Source organism: Podarcis melisellensis (genome assembly GCF_964234715.1).
Source record: "Podarcis melisellensis genome assembly, chromosome: 15".
Classification (NCBI taxonomy): Eukaryota; Metazoa; Chordata; class Lepidosauria; order Squamata; family Lacertidae; genus Podarcis; species Podarcis melisellensis.
This window is the reverse complement of record NC_138532.1, coordinates 19,031,283-19,053,391: the sequence shown is the minus strand read 5'-3', so window position 1 is coordinate 19,053,391 and position 22,109 is coordinate 19,031,283. Positions and strand designations below refer to the sequence as shown.

The following is a 22,109-nucleotide window of genomic DNA, read 5'->3' as shown; positions in this document are numbered from 1 at the left end:
GATTAGTCAACTATATAGCTTCGCTTGATAAATTGACCAGGACACCATTTTAATCTGCAAGAACAAAATCTGAGGCCTTTCTTTTTCTCCCTTAGTGCCATAATAAGGAATGTTTTAAAGAGTATAGTAAAGATGGCTTCAAGTATAATGACCCCCCCTGTTAATATGAGAAACATCTATCTCAAAAAGGCCTTGTCCAGCTCTCCTTTGGGGAAAACCTCTCTTTATTGCTCAATCAGAGCAAACAGCAATTTGGGTTGACGTTTGCTCCGATTTAGAGCTAAAGAACAAGCTTTCTTTGGGAAAGGAGCCACGCAAGTGAAAAACTGCCTAGACCTGTGCTTTCTAGGCACAGGACAAGTAGAAATGTGCATGAGCCTTAAGCAACCTGGGTTTCTACCCCCACTATTGTTCCCTTTGTGATAAGCTGGGAGCTGACTATGCGTGGCAGACAGTGCTCTGATGCATTGTGGTTTGTCAAGTTGTGTTAATGAAGAGGATGTGTTGGGACACGAGGATCTTCTCTGTAATTCATCAGCAGTGGTGGTAGCCTTCTAAATTCAAATGAAGTAGGGTATACAGGGAATAAGCTGTTGGGCAAGTGGGTCTATTGGGATCTCTGATTTGCCTGTGTGTTCCACCAAGGGAGATGAGCCTCCTTGATTGCCAGTATTGCCATCTAGATTGACAGCAACTTGCAAATGCAGCCTGCATAGCAGCTCTTGAAACTGTTTAATGTGTAATAAATCTATCTTCAAAGACAGTAACTATTCACATGTAAAGGTCTCATTTAACCAGAGGGTACAATAAGGAACTGAGGCCTCCAAGCCATAGACAAGATTGTCTGAGATTGTCCAGAAACATTTTCCTATTCTCCCATGCAATGAGGAATTGTATGTGAAAAGGAAGTGGTGCTTCATTAATGCAGAGGCACAAAGGAAGCAGATGGATAATTTGCTGAGGAAATTCTCCTAGATTGCTTTATGCCTCTCTGCTCTCCTTAAGCTATCTGTGGTGGGCAACGTTTTTGCCCTTATGGACCAAATGCTGACAATGGGGAGAACCCATGCTCATTCTCTTCCTGCCCTCTCTCCTCTGACACACAGAGCCTTCTCCTCCCATTCTCTCTCACACATAGCCGCCTTCTCCACTTTCACTCTCACCCTAAGCACTTCCCCAACTCAGGATGTAGGGGAGTAGCATGTTGAGATCCCATCATGCCTCCCCACCTCATGTTGTCTACACTTTTGTGGTGCAGTCTTCACATTTCTTCATTTTTGACTGCTTCCAGTGGCAGAGATGTAATGGATAGTTGGAATTTTTTTGGTGCTGCTGGAGTTTCCTTTTTTTACCCCAATATTTTTTGAATTCCTGTTGCATTCGATTGTCTCCTGGTAAAATTGATAACGTTAGTCTTTTTCACTTTCCCTTCACCAGAGGTGGTGCTAGCTGCTCTGGCACCTGGAACGACGCACATGCTGTGCATCTGGGAGCAGTGAGCGTCCCAGGGGGACGGTGTGGCAATGTCACCCCCCCTCACGGGTGACACCAGGGGCGGGCCGCACCTACCGCATCCCCTTCCTCCACCAGTGCCCTTCACACATTCAGTGAAAGCATGAGATTGCACACTCTGCCTCCAGTCCCTCAGCCTCAGTGTGTTCAGCAAGGCATCTGAAAGAGACTGCTCTGTACTGTACATAGAAGCCCCTTTCAGACCTTTGGTTGGTGGAGACAGTATATGTGCAGAGGTCAAGGTTCAGGGTGCCACCCTGCTCTCCCACTTCATGCAGTCAAAGTGGAAGATGGAATGAGCAAAAGGCATTGCTGAGTTTGCTGGTGAGAAATGTTTCTTTGCAGGTAGATATGGTAGAAGGAGACACAGATTTCCCCCTGATATCTTTGATGGGTCATGTGACACCTGGCTGGTCATTTAGGATAGTTGCCCACTGCCTAATCCTATTGATGCATTCATAGATCTGCTACAACATCCTATTGCTAGGCCAGCAACCTGTCATCTGTTTGGCACATATGGTGAGCTGATAATTGGTGCTTCATGTTTTTTGGTTTTGTGCTTGCAACATTGTCATTGTACATCTTTGCTGAGGTGCAGAGGGTGGCACTTGGAACTGACCTACCATGCCCTCACCCCCAACTTCTATCTACATCCAAGCAGTGCAAAGCCTTGTACAGTGTGACTTCAATGCGGCTTTCTTCAGCACTTTTCAGAGCTCATAAATCAGCACCACAACTTGTTTGCCTGACTTGAGGGCTTTGTGCTTAACCATTTTCTCCTTTCTACCTCAGAAGGGAAAGCATAAAATTGGGGCCCGAGACTCCTCTCTCTCTGTCTGTTTATATGCATCTTGAGATATAAGGGGCAGAGAGCGCTGGGAGAAAAACGATCCGCTAGCAGTAATCACAGTGAACCCTGGAAGCCAACAAAGGGTCCAGAGAGTTCTCCTTGAAATTTCTCAATCAATCATCTGGAAATGATATTCTGCCCAGTGCATCTCCCAGCAGGCTGCCAGGAGTCACCTCTGTCTAGCTGATACTTGTAAGATGGTTGTGTTACATCTGTATGTAGAATTCTACCCATTTAGGAAATGAAATAGACTTTCAGCTTATTTCCTTGGCTAAGGAAGCTGAGGACTGAACCATCATTAGCTAAATTAAACATGGTGAAGAGCTTGATTCTCAGGCAGCCCTACATAGTCTCAAAAGTTGCTTTTGGAATAAAAAGTAGGAGGAGAGAGGAATTTCTTCCAGCTACGCTTGAAGAATATACTTGCATTGAGAGTGAGAGAAAGAGATTAGAAAAAAGTTTATTCTGCATCCATTATGTCCAGGATTCACTCTGGCACTTCTTCCCAATATTGCACAGGGTCAGGGCTTGTGATCTGGAGATGCTGCCAAAATGAAATTGGGCAAGGAGAAGGCTAATCAGATTAGATGAAGCATGACAAGGATGTTCAAGCTACCAGAAGCTTCATCTGCTCCCTAGAGACAAGTCTCTGAGCCTACAGTAGAAAGTCAAGCCAGAGTCTGTTTGAGGCTTTATAGGGCAGGTAAAATCCCATTGGCCATTTGTATCACCTAACAGCTGATGAGTAAGGAGCGGCAGCACCTTTTTCCTGCCTGCTGCACTGACAACACACAACTACATAACATGCCAGGAGAACAACTCCCTCTTCTGGACAGTGCAGTGGCTAAAGGTGTTAAGAATCTCAGTTCAAGACATATGGGCACCATTCATACAACTTTTCTAAATTGCCTTTAAAAAAAAAATACATATGGTTATGTACTAACCTTTATGAGCCACCATAGAGGCCTTTTTTTGCTGAAAGTTAGCACCGAAGTGAACATAATCCCCTTCTCTCCCTGCCCCCCCCCCTTTGTAGTGACAGTGCTATCCTTGAGAAGTCAGAATTGTAAATCCTTGCTCTGGATTATTTCCATCTCTGCGCCATTGAACAGTAGAAGGTTGATACTTGTTTCTTTGTAGCTAAATTGAGCAACAGTGATGAACAGATTAGATGCCCAAGATTGCAGAATGGAGATCAAAGCACAGCATGCAGTTAATAAGCCCACATCACTCACAAATATGAGCGTTAGCATATATGATTATATGTTATGAGTGTTTTGCTGCCCATTTTCATTCCCTATGCAAAAAAACCCCAAGATAGCTAATTGTTGCAGTTATCGTATTATATTCTCAAAGTGCCCTGCCAAACAGATTGCAATTCCATCTGATGGGACTTGTGCTGTCGCTTCTGTAACACTTTAAAATGCTCCATCACAGGCTTGTTCTGTACACTCCCGTACACACCGTATGTGCATGGCATCTTTTACCAGAACACAATCCAGGGAAGTCTTGTCCAACTCCTATTAGCTGGGAGAACACAGCAAATGATTGCATGCAACAGATGGATCCTCTGTAGGAAAATGGCCATGCTGAATCTGAAAATAAGCAGTGGTACTCAGTGGCACTATGTCACATTGTGATTCACTCACCTGCCCTTGAGGAATATCTGTCCAAGGTTATCCTCACAGGTATTTAGGAGGCAAGTGAAACATTTGCTGTTTATGCCATCTCTTTCCTTTGCTGTGTGAATTGAAACTGAACCCCTTAGGGTTTTGTGGGTTGCTCTTTGTGTTTTATCCCTTGCCATGTTTTCCTGGAGCCAAAGTTTGATCTGGAAAGGTGGATGATGAATTTAACAATAATGATGATATGCCCACAAGGCACAAGTATCAGCTGCTATGTCTTGGTGCTGGGAGACAGCCTGCACATGGAGCAAGGTTATACTGCTCCTCGGTTGGTGGATTTGCTGGTGCCATTAAGGGCATTAGAGCAAGAGATGGGCAGATCTGTTTCATGCAATGCATCCACACTGAGAGAGCTCATCCAGACTTCATTTCCTGCCACATTTCTAGAAACAGTTCCGTACTTTAAAGTGCCATGTCCGAGCCCCCCCCCTTGCCCAGTTACTTTCCTTGCCATAACCTGCTCTTTACCGCTGAATCAGAGCAAACAGCAGTCTGCAGAAAACCTGAATTGCCATTTGTTCTGATACAACATTAAAGGGTGGGTTTTCTCAGGGAAAGTGTTGGGGCCTGTACCTAGAAAGCATGGGACAAAATGCAGATGTGGATGAGCCATTAGTTCTCCTGCACATGCCTCATTTAAATGAATAGGAGCTGTGCTAGAATGGAGAACCGTAGGGAACTGCCTTATTCCAGAATGCACAATCTATGTAAAACCATAGCCACAACTAGCTCAGTGTTGTCTACAAGAACTAGCAGTGGGTTCTCCAGGGTTTCAGATGGGACATGGTTTTTCCAGCCCTACCTGGAGATGTTGGGGATTAAATTTGTGCCTTTCCACTTGCAAAATGTGTGCCTTGCCACTGAGCTACATGCTGCACCTCCTAAATGTCTGTTGAAATGAAACTTGCCCAGGAGGACTTCCTAATGGATTGTTCCCCATGCCAGTTAAGGGTAGGAACCTTTTAGATTTTCTGTCTCATTTTCCAAAACGTTGGCCAACTCCAAACCTGACACCAGTTCTGTAAGCATTGGGTAAATGTTTGTGGCAGTAAATTGCGGGAAGAGTGGGCGAGGATTGACAGTTTATCCTGTTGTCTCATTGCTTGCCACAAAAGAAGATCAGCTCCTCAGCAACTCTCACATTGATTTTCTTTCTAAAATAACGGCAGAAGCAGATCTTTGAGGATGTGTGATGAGGTCCAGGAGCTTCAGAATAACTGTTCTTTTGGGAATGAGTTCTTGAAATCAGGTTGGGTTCTCTGAGTTATTGTCTGGTTGAAAAAAAAAGCTTCTGAATTCCACAAAGGAATTGTGTCGGCGCCTCTCCATTTCACAGAATTTGATTGATGAATAGTTAAAAATCCCTGCAGAACAGAGACTAGTCAATGGATTTAGTCTTGTTGTATCTTCTAACCCTGCTGGGAAATGCTTTGCTGCCATCTCATGTGTCCGCTTTATTTCAGTGTTGCACCTTGCATTTCCCCTTATTTCTTATTTCCGAAGATGTACATTTTCAGTACTCAGCAGCTACTGTTCAGGGAGTCTGAAATGTGTTTCCATGTCAACGAAAACAAGCTTAGGAATTGCTCATGGAAATGTTGGGTTAAGCAGGGGCAGTCAGCTAAACTGATGGATGTATCATCATCACCAACACTTGATTATTTTCCCCTGGAAAGTTTCCTCATCTTTATCCCTGGCTGTCCAGTCTGAACCTGTGTATTTTCCCTTTACACTACTGCACCTGCAGTTCCTGACAGTAAGTCCTCTGGTATTGGTGTTGCTGATATTCTGCAAGGGCAGAATATCTAGGAGGTCTGCCTATGATACCACTTTGGACAAACGTATCCTCGAGACTGTGACCATTCAGATGCTGGCACTATTACTCCTGTGTCACTAGTCTCTCAGTCTAGTAGACTTAGTTGGGTGCTTTTAGCAACTGCAGTACCAGTTGGCCTGAACCCCCTAGCCAGTTGAACCCCCAACAGCCAGCCTGGGCCAATTAGTCCTTATATTAAAGCCCTAGTTCAAGAGCTTCTTCAGGCCAAGTGAGTTGTTTCTCGCAGGTGGATACTGCCTGAGCTTTTTCTCTTATTCCCTGAATGCCTTTGTTTGTGAATCTGCTTGTATTCATGTTTACTCCCATGGAACTTGGCCTTCCTGCTTTGGACCACCACCTTATTTCTGACAAAGCCGTGTGCAGTTGGCCTATGTAGTTATGGATCTTTAACCAGTGCCATGTGCAGAATCTACAGAAAAAAAGGGCTTCTGTGGCACTTCTGTAATGTATAAAGGAAGGACACTCTAGAAGCAGCTGCTACCCTCATGTTGCTGGAACAGGGACAATATTGACCCACCTGGACAAATTGGTTATCCATCATGTAGTTTTCTCACAGTATAACGAACACACTGCAGCCAGCAGTTTTGTGTCTCTCATTCCCCACCCCCACTGAGTGCTCTCTCTTTGTCTGTCTGTCTCTGTCTCTGCCCCTCAGCCTTCCTTCATCTGAAGAGAATGCAAATATTGGATTTAGTAAGATTGACTAGTGTCAACCTATGATTAATCTCTGGATGAATTATTTGCATAGCTGTGGATCCAGGCAGCAAGGGGAGATGGTGTGCTAGAGAAGGAGCCGCTCCCGTAACCAAAAGAAGAAGCAAATATTGGTTCATTGGTGCTGGAACTGAAAAGCAAGAAATTGTGGAAGAGGAATCTGAGCTTGTTGCATGTACTCATAGTAGCATCCCCCAGGGAGTGTTTAGAGTAAAGAGTGATTAATAACAATAACAGGGAATCTAAAAGGCTTTTTAGTGGTATGTTATGTGCTGTGTTTTTCAATTGTGGTGGTAAAATAATACAGTGACTATCATATTAGGCATTGATTATCATGCCATATATATGTGCATTTTTCAGCTTGAATATTGCTTCGCTGTTCTTCCATTCTGAGAAGATGTTTCTGTTCAAACTTTCATCATTCTTTCTTTTCTTTTATAATTAAAGTAAAATCCAATGTTTTCTTTTTTACAAATTGTTCTGTCTTATGACCTGGAGGATTCTATAGTGCTTGTGAGTAACTCAGTCTTCCTTCCTACTAACAGGCCATAACGTAGGACTGTAAGGGACAATGGATTCTTCCAAAAAAAGGTTAGGATGCATAACATGGCATAACCCAACTCATCTGAGCTCCCTTTATTGTGCACACATGCTGGGGTGAGGCAGGACAGGGGGCTATGGATATGGAAGGCTTTCACACAGACTTTCCCAGGACCTACTGCAGTGTATACATTTATTATTTGTACAGTGGTACCTCGGGTTACATACACTTCAGGTTACGGACTCCGTTAACCCAAAAATAGTAGCTCGTGTTAAGAACTTTGCTTCAGAATGAGAACAGAAATCATGCTCCGGCGGCGCAGCAGCAGCAGGAAGCCCCATTAGCTAAAGTGGTTCTTCAGGTTAAGAACAGTTTCAGGTTAAGAACGGACCTCCGGAACGAATTAAGTACTTAACCTGAGGTACCACTGTATTTGTATTTCTCATGGCCCACCTTAGCAATTCAGATAGTGGTCCTGGTCACATGTCTTGGTAACCCATTAACCATGGCCTACTGTGCACAAACCAGTTCAGCCCTTTTCATTCATCTGCTCAACCCAGTTGTTTCACTACCAACATGCCACAGTCTGTAGCCAAGGTTTGTTTTTGGCTAACTGATTGCGCTGCAGTCAAGTGAAATAAACCATGACCTTGGTTCACATGTAACACTGGTGGAGAGGAAACCAATGACCCAGATAGGCATATTCATGGTAAAGCTTCAGCTGTGGCTTACTGTGGCATGTGAATCGCTTCTGTGTCATCAACGCATATGGATGATTTTTCTGCCTGAGCTGTATTCTGAAAATGAGTATGAAGCCATATTAGGACAAATACCAGGGAACCTGGGTTGGAGGTGAAATATTTAATATCATATAAATCAGAATAGATCCATTGCTGGAGACCCATCAGGCTTGGCATTTTCTTCACATTCTCCTTACCGAGCCAAGTTTCCATTCTATTAAAAAACTCTCCTTGCTAAAATGTCAATGGGTTCAACATAACATCTTCCTCACTCCGTGCCACATGGCAAGTTTCCTGTAAAATACTATCCTAATACATTAGACGGGGGAGAGATTTTTTTTTATTATTAATGTCACCTTCTAAGATTTATGGCTCCCCAGACCACATCTCCTCGTTTCAGCCTGTGAAATGTCTTTTGGAGCAGTTGTGTAATATTTAATATACTTTCACAATTTTGGTGATAAAATGTTTAGTGATGAGGCAGAAGGAAAGAAGCAGGGAAATGGTTTTCGTTGCTTCATAAAATTGGCAAAGGAAGAAGGACGGCATTAGCGCCTCCCCCCCCCCCAACCACTGCCTTGAAAATTTAATTTTAACATACTGGTTAGCTAGTAAATGGGGATACAATGGATAGAGGGAAGAAATAAACAGGGAACACTTATCACTTACTGATTCTGCAAGCTCTATACATTCAGGAAACAATGGAGTGGACTTTGAGGCACTCCCCCCCCCATTCATCCTAAGGTTAGCCACTTATTACAGGGCCCAATGTAACACACACACACCACACACACAACACACAACTCCAGACTTGTGACCAAGGAGGATCCCATCATATCCGATAGCTAAACAAAGTCTCAGCTTTTCTGTGAGGCTCCTGGTTCAAGGGTGTTTGAGTCTTCTGAATGGCTGTTATGGCTTTACCAGCTAAAAAAGGCTATTTTGAAAGCCTCTCATTCTTCCAGTCTGGTTACATTTTGGGGGTTGATGTAGCTTATAGCTCTGTACCATCTCATTCCTGTTTTGATTTCCAGCACCCTCTTTTATAGCATTTCAAGTAGAGGATTATCTTTGCCTATGAGCCATGCATAGATGGGGCATTAATTAAGCATGCCGTCTTCCTTTCTATATCTTTTTGTGCTTGATTTTCAATAAAGAGTTTGGGTTTTTTCATGCTTGTGTAGTTTGGATTGTTGATGGCATTGGAAAGGATCATTAGTAGTTGTCCTGGAAGTCCACTAAGTTGGGGCAGAAGAGGAACCAGTCTTAGTTTATTTTGCGAAAGGAAGACACAAAGCTTTAAAAGCTGGAATATGATTGTACATGTAATAAAAGATTAGAATGTCCCAGCCTCCTTTAGGAGGAAGGGTGAGATACAAATTAAATACATAAAAATATCTGAATCTGACAATGCTTGAAAACCCATCCAGCACATTTGAAATGATCCACCTTCTTTATTTGGGTTAATGGTAAAAAGAAAATAGTCTTGACTTTAAAACAGAATAAAAACTTGAAGCAAATCATGCTGTAATCAAATATGTTAATTAACTATGTGACCTTTCAGGCTCCATTTAATGCCCCATTGGCACAGCTTGTGGGGGTAAGCTAGCTTTTGTTGTGTCATTGATGTCTGTAGACTTGTCCTAAGATGTGTAGAGCTCAGTCTAGTGATGAAAAGCAAAAGTGCTGCTCCAAATAAAACATTAGCAGGTTACCTGGTAGAACTCAGTTTTCAGTGTTTTTCCTTCACCCAAATGGTGTGCTTAATTGACTGAGGTTAGAGACTCATGGTTCACACTTCTTTGTTCCTTTCTTCTTTATTATAGTGTCTTGTCTTGTTTTGTGTTTTTTTTTTTTAAAAAATATTGCTTCATTTCCCCCCTTATGTGTACATGTCAATCAATATTTCAGTTGCCTGCCATTTTGTGTTAAGTCCAATTTTCCTGTATAATTTACCCCCCCCCCCCTTGTCTCCCCTCTCACTTAACTAGGAATGGGTCCACAAAGTGGTGGCCCTAGCTGTTAGGGCTAAATCTACAGTTTCTGCAAGAACCACCATGCCATGTCTGGAAGGTGTCTTGGGTAATACTTCCCAGAATCCAACTGGAAGCCACTACTGAAGGTCTCCCATGCGGCTTCCTTTTTAGTGGATGCTTCCCTCAATATGGTTCCATTCTAGTCTCATTCCTTGGTGACTAGTGTATTTGTATGATAGTCTCTATGGTTGAAGTATCGTGCTCTACAGGTTCAGTTTGGCTATGGAACCATTAGTTGGCAGTCAGCTTTTTGGAGATGCCACCTTGAAGGATGTCCTTGTAGAGTCTAATGACAAGAAGAAAGATATGCTGAAGAAAGAAGAGAAGACATGCACTTTTAGGAGACCTTTCTACCCCCTATCACTCAGCTCAGTCTTTTCGTTCTTCCAAGAGTTCTTGCAGAGGCAGAGATTTTTCAGACCTCCAATCTCCCCTGGTCTTGCCAGTGCAGAGGAACAAGGCCCCAATATCAATGACTTTTTACAGACGTTTACCATATCAAAGGTCTTGATGGATCTTAAACTAAGACTTATACAACAGCAAATAATATTTATAATCTGTTGGACTCCACTATGTTTGTCATATCCACATTCAGCTGACAGAAGAGGTTTGCCATTCGTTTCTTTGCTGGGCAGAGAGTCACCTGGATTTGATTTCAGCGAAGTACATGTAGGTCCCGCTACGTGAACTTAATCCGTTTCTGCTTCGAGGGCCTGGTCTTGCTCACAGATTCAGAGGCATCAGCATTATTAGTTCATTAGTCTAAAAGTGTAGAGGATTGAACATGGCAAGAACAGACCCCTGCCCCTTCCATCTATGCACTTGCACCTGCATAATTTGACCTCCAATGCAGCAGCTCTTCAGCCACTCTGTATCCCCCAACCTTATATTTTTGGGTAAAGAATGTTAGAGTTCCAGGATGCTTCTGTAGACAGAAATAGATTTATTGCAGCTTCAACTGCGTTGATGGTTTTGCTCTCAGAAATATCCTGTCAACTGCAGCTGTGCCGAAGTCTCGTTTAGATGGTTTAAATGGAATTTGTCTTTTCGTTCTCTCTCACTCTCTCTTGGGGACCCATTTTGGAGCTGTTGAGACAGAAAGCAGCTTCTCAAAATGATTCATCTTGCACTGACCCTTCTTTTGAAATCTCTGTAGCCTGCATAGTCTGAGCTAGGAGAAAGCAGCCATTTATTGGCGTAGATTTAGCAATTCTCTGCCCCGCCCCCCAGTGACATCCTGCTGCAACAGGCAAGGATGGTGAGCAGGGAAGATGCACCCGGGTGAAGGAAGCAGTAAACAAACATTTTATTTCTGCCTTGGTTCTCTCTGCAGTCCCAGTGTTGTTAAGCAAAGAGGCCACCACATTAGCAAATTATTTTATTCAGGCTAACGTCCCTCTCTTTCCATTATATCATTGCCTTGCCTTTTGTTCAAGCTAAGACTTGTGGTTTGTTGTTGTTATAGTGCTGAATTTCGGAGAATTAAAGCTGTGGCAATAAATAATGTTCCACTAGATAATAAATGGCTGAATCAGAATCTTAGAGTTGGAGGGGTCTTTGTAGGCCATCTAATCCAATTTCTGTTTGATAAAGCTAATCTGGAGCTAGAACACCTCAAAAGGGATGTTACTTAAAATGGGAAGACCTCTCCCACTCTATGGGCCCAGTTCATGTCTGCATTGTGCTGTGAAGAGGCACCATTCTCCTAGTACAGACTTGACACTGATGCTTGAACAAGATTCATTTGAATACTTGGATAGCAATGCCATCGCCCTTGACAGGCTACTCTGTTATCCAAACAGACCTGCAAAAGGTTTGGACAATATATATATTTGTAACAGTAACATGTATTGCTCTTCTGAACTGCAGGGATGGGAGTCAGTTTTGGCTTAGAAACAGTTGCACCGTCATATCTCCCTCCCTCCCTCCCTCCCTCCCTCCCTCCCTCCCTCCCTCCCTCCCTCCCTCCCTCCCTCCCTCTCTTTCTTTCTTTCTTTCTTTCTTTCTTTCTTTCTTTCTTTCTTTCTTTCTTTCTTTCTTTCTTTTGTAGTATGCCTTTGCAAAACCATAGACTGAAGTCAGGCCTAACATGTTCCAGAACCACCCCCCTTAATTATGCAAAGGATAGCTTCAGCCAAAACCCTTATAACTCTATGGTCTTCTTTCCATGTAATAAAACATTATGAATGATCTCTGGGTACATGTAGTCTAATATGAGTAATAATTAGATATTTGACCTGCTCACCTATGATGAGTAGGAACCACACCCTGTTGAGATGATTATGGCAAAATGTACTTACACTTCATTAACCCACTAGCTAATGAGCGCCACTGTGCTACCCAAGGAGCCTTCTCAAAACATATAGAGCCAGTATTGAGAATATGCATGCTTCTTCCTTCAAACACACCCCACCCCACTCCCATTTCCAAGCCCTAAATGAAGCAGAAAGCTCATGCTGGCTTGTCTTTCTTCTGTAGATTAATGATTAAAAGCTGGATTATTACTCTTTTTTTAAACCAACTTTATCAAATTCTTGTTTCTTCACAAAAGCAAAGTTGCATGGCTTGTGTACTGTGATAGTAGCTGGCCCTGACATTTTGCTTGCGATAAGTGCCAAATACCAGAATTATAACTTGATGTTTTGAGGAGAGAGACAAGTGCCAAAATCTAGAACTAATGATTAAATGATCGGTTGAGAGGGTCATTGTTCATGCGACATGACATCGTCTTCACTCTTCATGAACCACTCCAGTATACACATTTCATCCTCCGTAATGAGAACTTCAAAACTAATCACAGTAGGGAGATTAAATAACTATTTTTAAACAAAATAGAACAAAATGATTCCTTCATCTGAAAAGCTCTTCAGATGAAAGTTGGTTTTACACTTGAAAAATAAATATAATCAAATTAATGGACTAGAGCCAAGATGTTTGTGAATTGTGCCATTCATGCATTCTGCAGATGTTGTAAGAGAAAGTGAGGTGAAACAGCAGTAGAGGGTTCCCCACACCCATTGTACTCATTAGCTGAAAGAGTATATTTACAGAGCCAATTATTGGGGGGGGGGAGAGAATAGAAGAAGCCCAGAGCTTAAACAGCCCCCAGTTATGTAGGTGCTCTGTTCCTTGCTGTTAGCTTGCTTGCTTCTCTGCTTTATTCATGCTATCTCTCTTGTTGAGGCCCAGAGTTGAAGAAAGCCAAATAATTCATTCACAATTACTGATGGCATAAGCAAGCAAATCACTCTTTTTGCAGATGACTTTTGATTTATGGATTTGCATCATGATTCAAACTAGAAGTGATGGAGGCAGCCCCATCTATGTATATTAAGTCAGACCACTTAATTGTTTACTGAGCTTTCAGGGTTTCAGGCAGAGGTCTTCCAAATCTCAGCTCAGGTGGAGTTGCCAGGGATTAAATCCGGGACCTTCTCCATGCAAAGCATGTTCTCTGTTATTGAGTTCTGGGTGTGTGAGTAGGAGGTGTTAAGCCCTCTGTCACCCACCTTATCCTCCTATCACACTCTTAACTTATGTTCCCCTCCAACCTGGAATAGACTGGAAGAATGAGCTGAGCTTGTATAAGTGTCTGGAACAATAGTCCTTGAGAACGGACCACTAGGCACCATTTGTAGTGAAAACTGGACCTTGCAAATTCCCCTGCTTTGTATACGAATGGAGCAGACTTGTGAATAGCAGAAATGGCTGCCCACGTCATTTCCCCATTTGCTTCATATAGATATTGATGTAAGGTATCCTTTTCCATCCTGGTGCTTTCCAGATAGTTTGGCCTACAACTCAACCCTAACCAGTATGGGGTGGGTGAGAATCTCTAAGGGGAAATTCTCTCCAAATAGCCAATGTATGTGTGAGCATGTGCCAACTGAATAATAGGTAATGAAAAACCTCTCTCTCTCTCTCTCTCTCTCTCTCTCTCTCTCTCTCTCTCTGTGTGTGTGTGTGTGTGTGTGTGCAGACACATATTGCAAGATAATTCTTGAGCCTGTAACAGCTTACAGAATCCTGGGGGAGGTCATGACTGGATTACAGGAACCCTGAACAGGGGCAGTTCTGTTAGAGGTGGTACATTGCAACATTTCATTGTAGGTCCTAACTCAAAGGCATCCCATTTGAATGAGATATTTTGAAATTCTTGCTCAAGCTTTTTCTTCTTAATGCACCTTGAGTTTTTATCACTCCTGCTGCTGCTGCTGCCATATGAAGGCTTACATGCCACTAAATATGAAAGATTAATTTGAAACTTAAATAGAATATTGATTATTGGGCCCTTTTGCTGTTGGCAGGAAGCAGCCCTGGTTACGAAGTGAGTCTATTAAAAGCTATAAAACTCAGTGCAAATGAGTGTGCTGCGAATCTCAGCATGTGGGAGGTGTTGGAATATCCACAAAATACTTAAGTCCTCTTGACACCGGAGGTGCAGAAAATGCTTCCAAAGACCAACAATAAAGTGTTTTGGAAGAGTGCAGAAACTGAAGTGATATGAAATATGATCAATGACCTGGGAGGGCGGTTGCTGCTAAGTAAGTAATTGATTCCTATGCATAGTTAAATGCAGCAGGCTGGGTTGTTCTGTCAGAGTCAGGCTTCCAATATGCAGCATGGGGGGGGGGGTTGGTTGTTTTCCCCCCGCATGCCCCACCACACATCCTGTTAATTAAGGATGCCTATAAAAAGGAGTTGCATATCATCCATAAAGAAAGAAACAAGTGAAGGAGGAAATGTTATTGGTGGGCATTTTTTTTTTAATGTTAATGGTGGCAGTTTAAGGGAACAGCCCTTCCACAAGAAGGATAACAAAGCCAGTTGCCAGGGGCTTGGAATGTCAGTTTGAAATAGGACTGCTTTGGCTATCAGTTTCAGAGGATTGATGGAGAAATGTATTTGCACCCAGTAGACTTCCTTGGATGAGGCTGATTTTCCTGAGTCCATTTCATTTGGGATGTAGGTCCAGTTCTGGCACTGAAACAACATTGGTTGCCCTGTGAAATAAGCTCTGTCAGGAGAATGGCAGAGTGCAATTCTATCAACTCTCTTCTACCTCTCACTGGCTTTCAATATCAATAGCCAGTAGGGCTGAGCGATAACTATTTTCCAACACCATAACATACTGCCAGCTCAATACCGTGATATATCACAGTGTCGGAAAGGAGTCCATGTCAAAGCAGTGGCGGATGAGGCAGGTGTGCCAACACTGTTTGTATGCTGCTTCACCCACCCACTGCCTTGGCATGGGCAGGGTGGGGGAGTGAGCAGGCACCCTCACCCTCCCTGGATGGGCAAGATGTACGGACAGGCTGTTTCTCCCTCTGCAGCAGTATGAGGGCATACCACAATGGTGACTTCACTCAGTGGTATATCGCTGCTGAAACCGCCACTGCTCCCGAGTCCCTCTGCCTCCAGTGGCCGACTGCAGCTTGTTTCTCCATCAGCGTGCTCGGCGCTGGTAGCAGAGGGACTCAGGAGGCGGTGGTTTCACCAGCGGTATACAGCTGAATGAAACTGTCATCACAGTCCACCTCTAATACAGGTCCTGGGCGATATATGGGTATATCGCTCAGGCCTAATAGCCAGGGTATACTTCTGGAGAGCATGTCTGAGTTGGGTATGGGTAGGCCTGTCTTGTAGTGGTTCTATTCTTACCCATAGGCTGTTCCCAGAAGGCAGTGCTGAGAGATTTTTGCTTTACCCTGTGGTACATATCTCCTCTTTGTGGGCTCATAAGATTTCATTACCCTTCCTCCAAAGATAATTCAATTTCATTGGACGACACAGCACATCTGCCCCCTGCTCAGAGGTTTAACTTCGAGAAGAAGGAGCTGAACTATGAAGAACAATAACTCCCACTGAAAGGAGATATATCTCTTTTGTCATGTGTGGACAGTTTGATAACTGAATGGTGAAGAATTACACAGAATTTACAGCATTTGTTCTAGGAAAAACCACTCTCCCCTATAATCATTGTTGAGCTCTAAATAGCCATGAAGGATAACAACAGGCTGATTATGGATCTGCGTTGCCATTTTGATACCCTTAAAGGGGCTGCTCCTCACACTGACAAAATTTCAACTAGCATCCTTCCAGTGTGAGTGATTTAACAGGGGCAGGGACCAGGAAAATAGGAACTAAATGGGCAAATAATGGGAGCAGAAGAGTGGTGGATGTCAAGGCTGAAGTGCTACTTGAGGAAATGTCACTTCCAGAGGTAACTTCTGGTCTTGTAAAGCAGCTGTGCCGGTTCTTGAGAGGAGGGAATATTAGTAGCAAATTGTGAGATTTTGACCAGCTTCGGCCCATCTGAAGCTGATACAGGCTCGTCTTATCTTGAGCCCAGGCAGAGTAGTCCACACAGCAGAAGGATAAGCAGTATGTGCCACATTCTTAACTTTATTTCCACTCTATGTTGAGAGAATACAAACATGCATCTTGCCTCTGTGAGAGCAGAGAAGCAACTCTCTCGGAAAAAAAGAACACCGAGAGAACAGTGAAAAACAGGAAACCAGTGTACATCACATCCAGTCTCCCATTTCCCGTGGGAACCCAACAGTAATTGACTGTGGAATGTATACAATTGTCTTGTGACAAACATTTTGCTGCACAGTGAAGGAAGCAGAAACCAACACAAATAACATTAAAAAAACAACAACACCTTAGCAAACAGGTGACTGATGATCAAAAGGAACTGAATGCAATCATGTCTGGTCAGCTCTGCAAGAAGGTCTGGTCCTTGCTTCTAAATTGAGGGCAAACAAGTCACACATGTTTTTGTCATGCAGAGGACCTCATTCTCTCAGAAGCTGATCAAATGTCAGAGCATATGGGGAAGGGCAGCTGTTTGGTTATTTTTTGTAGATGGAGTTAGTGAACAAGATAAGAATTGTCTCACTGGATCAGATGAAAAGTACATCAAGTTCAGAATTCTCTGTCCATTAATGGCTATCCAGATATCTCCAGCAGTGTTTGAAAGTACTTCCAGGAGAAGAGCAGTCATAGAAGATAACTGTAGTGATGGCTGCCGACGTACATGGCTATAAATGAGGAGCAACAACAACAAATATATTCTTCCCATCTGACTGGGTTGTCCCAGCCACTCTGGACGGTGACTAGACAAACTCATGGATGAGGATCAGGTTATCAATGGCTACTCTTCACGGTGGCTGTGTACTACTGCACTTCCATTATCAGAAGGTATATGCCTCAGAATGCCAGTTGCTGAGAAACGCAAGTGAGAAGCTGCTGTTGCGCTCAAGTCCTGCTTATATATAGACATCTGCTTGGCCACCATGAAAACAAGATGCCTGACTAAATGGGTGACTGGCCTGATTTGAAACAAAAAAAAATTCCTTCCAGTAGCACCTTAAAGACCAACTAAGTTAGTTCTTGGTATGAGCAGGACTTAGTTGGTCTTTAAGGTGCTTTAAGGTGCTTAAAGACCAACTTAGTTGGTCTTTAAGGTGCTACTGGAAGGAATTTTTTTTGTTTTGACTATGGCAGACCAACACAGCTACCTATCTGTAACTGGCCTGATTTGGTTTGCTACACCTGGCTCTCCTTACAATCTTAATATAGGTGAATAAAGAACGAAAACTGAAAACTGGGGGAACTTGAATAGGATATCTGTATCGATATAAAATCTTTCTAGAAATCTGGAGTTTTCTTTTATCAGCAGGAGACTGTACTTGATGACACAATTTATTATCTCTCCCCACCCCCATCCCCCGGGAAACTAGAGATTTTTACTTTTTTGAGTATTGTTGTTCATGCAAAATCTTTGATTATGTATTGAAGACAAATGAAGTGGAATCCAAGGGGTATTTCAAAGGTGAACGAATCATGGAGCTGAACTAGGCTCCTTCCTGATTATAAGCTGTCACAAGTTTGATAGAATGTCATATGGATTGAAGAAAATGAAATAAAATCCATGTGCATGTGGGTGCATGTTGGCAGTTCCTAACTGTCTTGGAAGATTCTGACATTGTGGATGCTTGTGGTCAGTTGCAGAAAACGAAGAGTGATCTTTAGGTGAGTGTTTCAGAGTAGGCGTTTCATATTTCTTTAACAACATTTGCCTTTTCACCAGCTTCCACCAGCCACATGGACCTCCCCACCCATACATCTCTCCTCTTTGTCGGGAAATGTAGGTTTCTTAATATATATTTTTTAAAGTTTTTAATTAATTTTGCCTACGCTCTGATTTTAATGGCTTCATAAAGTGTCTTGGCTTAGTCCACTGTGGGTGAATGAAAATATTTGCTATGAAAAATAGCAAGGCTATTAGTTTTATGATCCCCCCCACTCCACCCCCAAGCTTTAAAGAGCTTCTATCAAGAACATAATCAGGACAGCCATAAAACAGTGTCTCTTGCATATTTATTGATACCTTTCCACAACATTTTAACTGCAGTTGCTGCAATGATTCTGCTGGCCAGAATGCTTTCTAGCCACAATGAGACATCCTTCATTCTTATTAGTAGTGCAGGCCATGCCTATGAATGTTTATACTCCAGTGTAGCCCCACTGAATTCAGCGGGACCTAGTCACTGGTTACTTACAGATTATGGAATTACATCTTTTTTATTAGTGTTGTTATTTCAGCTGAACTAAGTATAAAAGTGAATTTGCAAAAATGTTTAGGAAGACATAGGGGAAAGTGGCAGCCCATGCCAACCATTCCCAATGTTCCTCATTAGAAGAGCGGACTTCATGCCTTCTCGCTGAGTTCTCTTTTGGCCACCACAGTGACAGCATTAAGAAGAATGTTCTCTTGCTTCTTAATCCAGGCTATCAGGCCTGTGCTCTTTCTTTTTAGCTCTCTTCTTTCTACTTTTCATATGCTATTCTCTCTACTTCTCATTTTCACCCCTTTTCTATTGTGATATTTGGTCCTGTGTTTGTTACTGAGCACAGTGGGGACTTGAACCCAGAACTCTCCAACATTCTTGTAATAGGCACTTGCTTGGGGTATCTGTTCCATCTCCATCCTATTAAGAATGCTCTCTGGGTCAGTCAGCAACTTCTGCTTCCAAATCCTAAAATTTTGGACCTGGTGAGTGTGCCCATTCTTAGTTTCCCCAGCCTCTTCCTTCTTTCAGAACTGACACCACATTTACCTTCCTTGCATCTTCTTCCTCTGATATCTCCATAGCCATCAAAGCACACTCCTCCTTTCCAATCCAATTCCTGGGGAATTACTGGATAGGTTGCCATGACAACTGGCTCTGCAGACTAGCTGAGATCAATTCCTTTTTCCTTTCCCCCAGAAACAGTCATCCCTTTAAAAAGGGGGGGGGGGAGGAAAAGGGGTAAGGGTGTGATCAGGCTTCTTCCTGTATGGTTGCTGTCTTTTGCAAATGTTTTTCAATATAGCCCAAGCTTGATATGAGGAGCTGCTGCTTTAGGAGTATCTAAATGGCAATGCAAAACCATTATTGGCTTCTTGTTACATTTTAAAGCTGTTTAGATCTCGCACTGACTATGGGGGCATAGTTGTTTTTCTGAGAACAAATACTGTAAATCCTGTGTAATTCTCCACCATTTCCTTATCAACATGTCCACACACGATGGGAGCCATAACAGCTTTGGAATGGGATCACTACCATTGTAACTTTTTTTGGTGGTTGCATCTTTGCTTTACCACATAGGTTACAGAAAGGGGTGTTTTTATAGGAGCAAGTATCAGTGCAGAATTAACATTGATATCTCACTTTGTGGTGAGATTTTCCTGCACATTTGCTTGAAGCATTAAGATGGGCTGCCAGATATGAAGTTAGCAGTGCCAAAATATGGTCCAAGCCAGTTTCTCCATGCTTAGGAAATCACCTGGGAGAAGAGCTATCATGGGTCACGGTCTTGTAAATGCTTTCACAAGCATTGCCATCATAATAAACATTACGGTGATTAGAGTTCTTGATCTATGACTGAATATATATGATACATGACAGGACCAGTTCAGCATGCCCAGTTTGCCAGATGCTGCTAGAGGACATTCCTGATAGGGTTGATACTTCCTACTAGAAGGACCAGGCAGGATCTTCTGAAGCCATGTTGGAGTCATTAGGAAAGGCATTGAAAATAATGCAGCTTATATCGTAGCGCTTTTATACAAATCTATGGTACAACCACACTTGGAAAACTGTGTGGAGTTCTGGTTACTTGACTCTATGCAGAAAGGCTGTAATATTTGGAGCTTTTCAGTTTAGAGGAAAGGTCTGTAATGGAGAAAAGACAGAGCTGTTTGCAATTATGCAAGCCGTGGAGAAAGTGGTTAGAGCCCTCTCATAAAACTAGAGCCCAAAGTCATCCAGCAAACTGGCTGGTGGGAGATTCTGGGCGGACAAAATGAAGTACTTATTGCACATAGTTAAACTATAGAATTCTCTACCACAAGATGTAGTGATGACCACCAACTTTAAAGGGGAATTAGACAAATTCATGGAGGTTAAGGCAATCAGAGGCTACTAGTCATCATGCCCGTATACTGTGTTCAGGATGTGGGGCCATAAATGAAGCTAAGAAGAACCCACTGGATCAAGCCAATGAACCCTGTAGTACAGCATACTGTTTTCAAGGAGGCTAACCAGATGCTTGGTGGAAAACTGTCAAGCAGGGCCTAATCACAAGAGCAACCTCCCCTCATTTATTCTTTATTATTCCAAGTTATTCTTGGCTGACAGCTCTATTTCCTGAGCAGGTGGAATGTTTGTGGGCATTCCATGAACTGCTATTCAGAAGCATTTCTGCCTCCAACCCTGAAGACAGATCATAGATATCATGGCTAGGAGCCATTGGTAGACAATTGGTCTAATCCTCTTTTAAAGCCATCCAAGTTGATCACAATCCATTCTTCATTTCATGTCTGATGTTTTGTGATGATACCTACTTTCTCTATGCCATGCAAAATATGTTTCTGAATGCTAGCTGCTGAGGATCACAAGTGCAAGGGAACTACCGTGCTCATACTGGTGGTCTTCACATAACCATTGTGAGAACAGAATGCTGGACTAGACAAGCCCTTGATGTGATACAGCAGCCAGGCTCTTTTCTTGCATTTTCATGTAGACATGTGCATTGCAAGGTTCACCTCCAGCTGTTATGTCATGTTTGAGTCTAAATGTGGTCTCGAGTAGAAGGATCAGGTAGGGTTAATAGGTTAACTCAAATCCAGCAAGTTTTTTTTTTTAAAGACTTTTAGACTCACGTTGCACATTACATCGCATGCTGGTTGCAGGGAATCACTCTGGAGTGAAAAACACTTGAGGGCACTTTATATGTGTGCAGGGCTTTTTTTCAGCCAGAATTCACCAGAACTGAGTTCCAGCACCTCTTAGGTGTGTTTGGGCATCTCTTTAGGTTGGGGTTGTGCGCCGGTGGGCGGCAATCGCATTGGCATGGCGATTGTTGCTGCACAATGGAGCTCAACAACTTTGTCCGCTCTTCCTAAAAAAAGCCCTGGGTGTCTGTGTCTGAGCCTGAAGTTATGTACCAGCCACACTTCTCATTTTCTTTTCTTTTTCTTTTTCTTTTTCTTTTTCTAAAGGAAAATCAAGCTCGAGCTTTTGAGTCTTCTTCTTTTGCTCCTCTCTCATTAAGCTTCTCCTTCCACGGGGCATTTGTAAGGTGTTAAGCTTAGCCCAACTGACAGTTATTCTTGGCTGACAGCTCTATTTTCTGAGCAGGTGGAATGTTTGTGGACATTCCATGCCATGGCGCCAGCTCAATCAACCAGCGTCAGAGGCGTCACTGTGACAAGAGCAAAACTTTGTAGATGTAATTAGACACTTCTACATGAATGAGCAGCCATCTTGCCTGGGATCTACCCACTGAAAGGCAAGGATAGTGCCTAAATCTGCCTGCTTTTTCGTGGGTGTCACATCTCTATATTTAGGTTACGATGGCAACCTTAGTAATCATAAGAAACCGTGTCTTCTCCTAGCTCAGAGCTAATTTTGCAGCGTGGGGATTCTGTGAGACTAGGAGGAGAATTACAGTGTGGAGTGAATTTTTATTGCTGGGGCTGCAGAGGTGTAACATGAAAGTCATCACCTGGCAGGCGGTTCTCTCTTTCAGGGAGAATGTGGCTAAGAAAGAGACATCTCATGAATATTCACAAGCTTTCCCTTAGAGCTGTTCTTTGTCTTTCAAGAAAAGAGAAAGCCAAGAACAATGCAGAGAGA

The 22,109-nt window shown here is 42.9% G+C and overlaps 1 protein-coding gene and 1 long non-coding RNA gene across 9 annotated transcripts in view; one reads left to right on the top strand and one right to left on the bottom strand.

Moving 5' to 3' along the window:
- Nucleotides 1-22,109, top strand: part of NCAM1 (neural cell adhesion molecule 1) — a 220,744-nt gene that overhangs the window by 98,699 nt on the left and 99,936 nt on the right. The gene's annotated exons all lie outside the window — the stretch shown is intronic.
- Nucleotides 3,688-5,373, bottom strand: LOC309357413. The gene is made up of 2 exons (XR_014163121.1): nucleotides 4,850-5,373; nucleotides 3,688-3,957 (listed from the first exon to the last, which is right to left on the bottom strand). It is a non-coding gene; the product is annotated as an uncharacterized lncRNA (long non-coding RNA).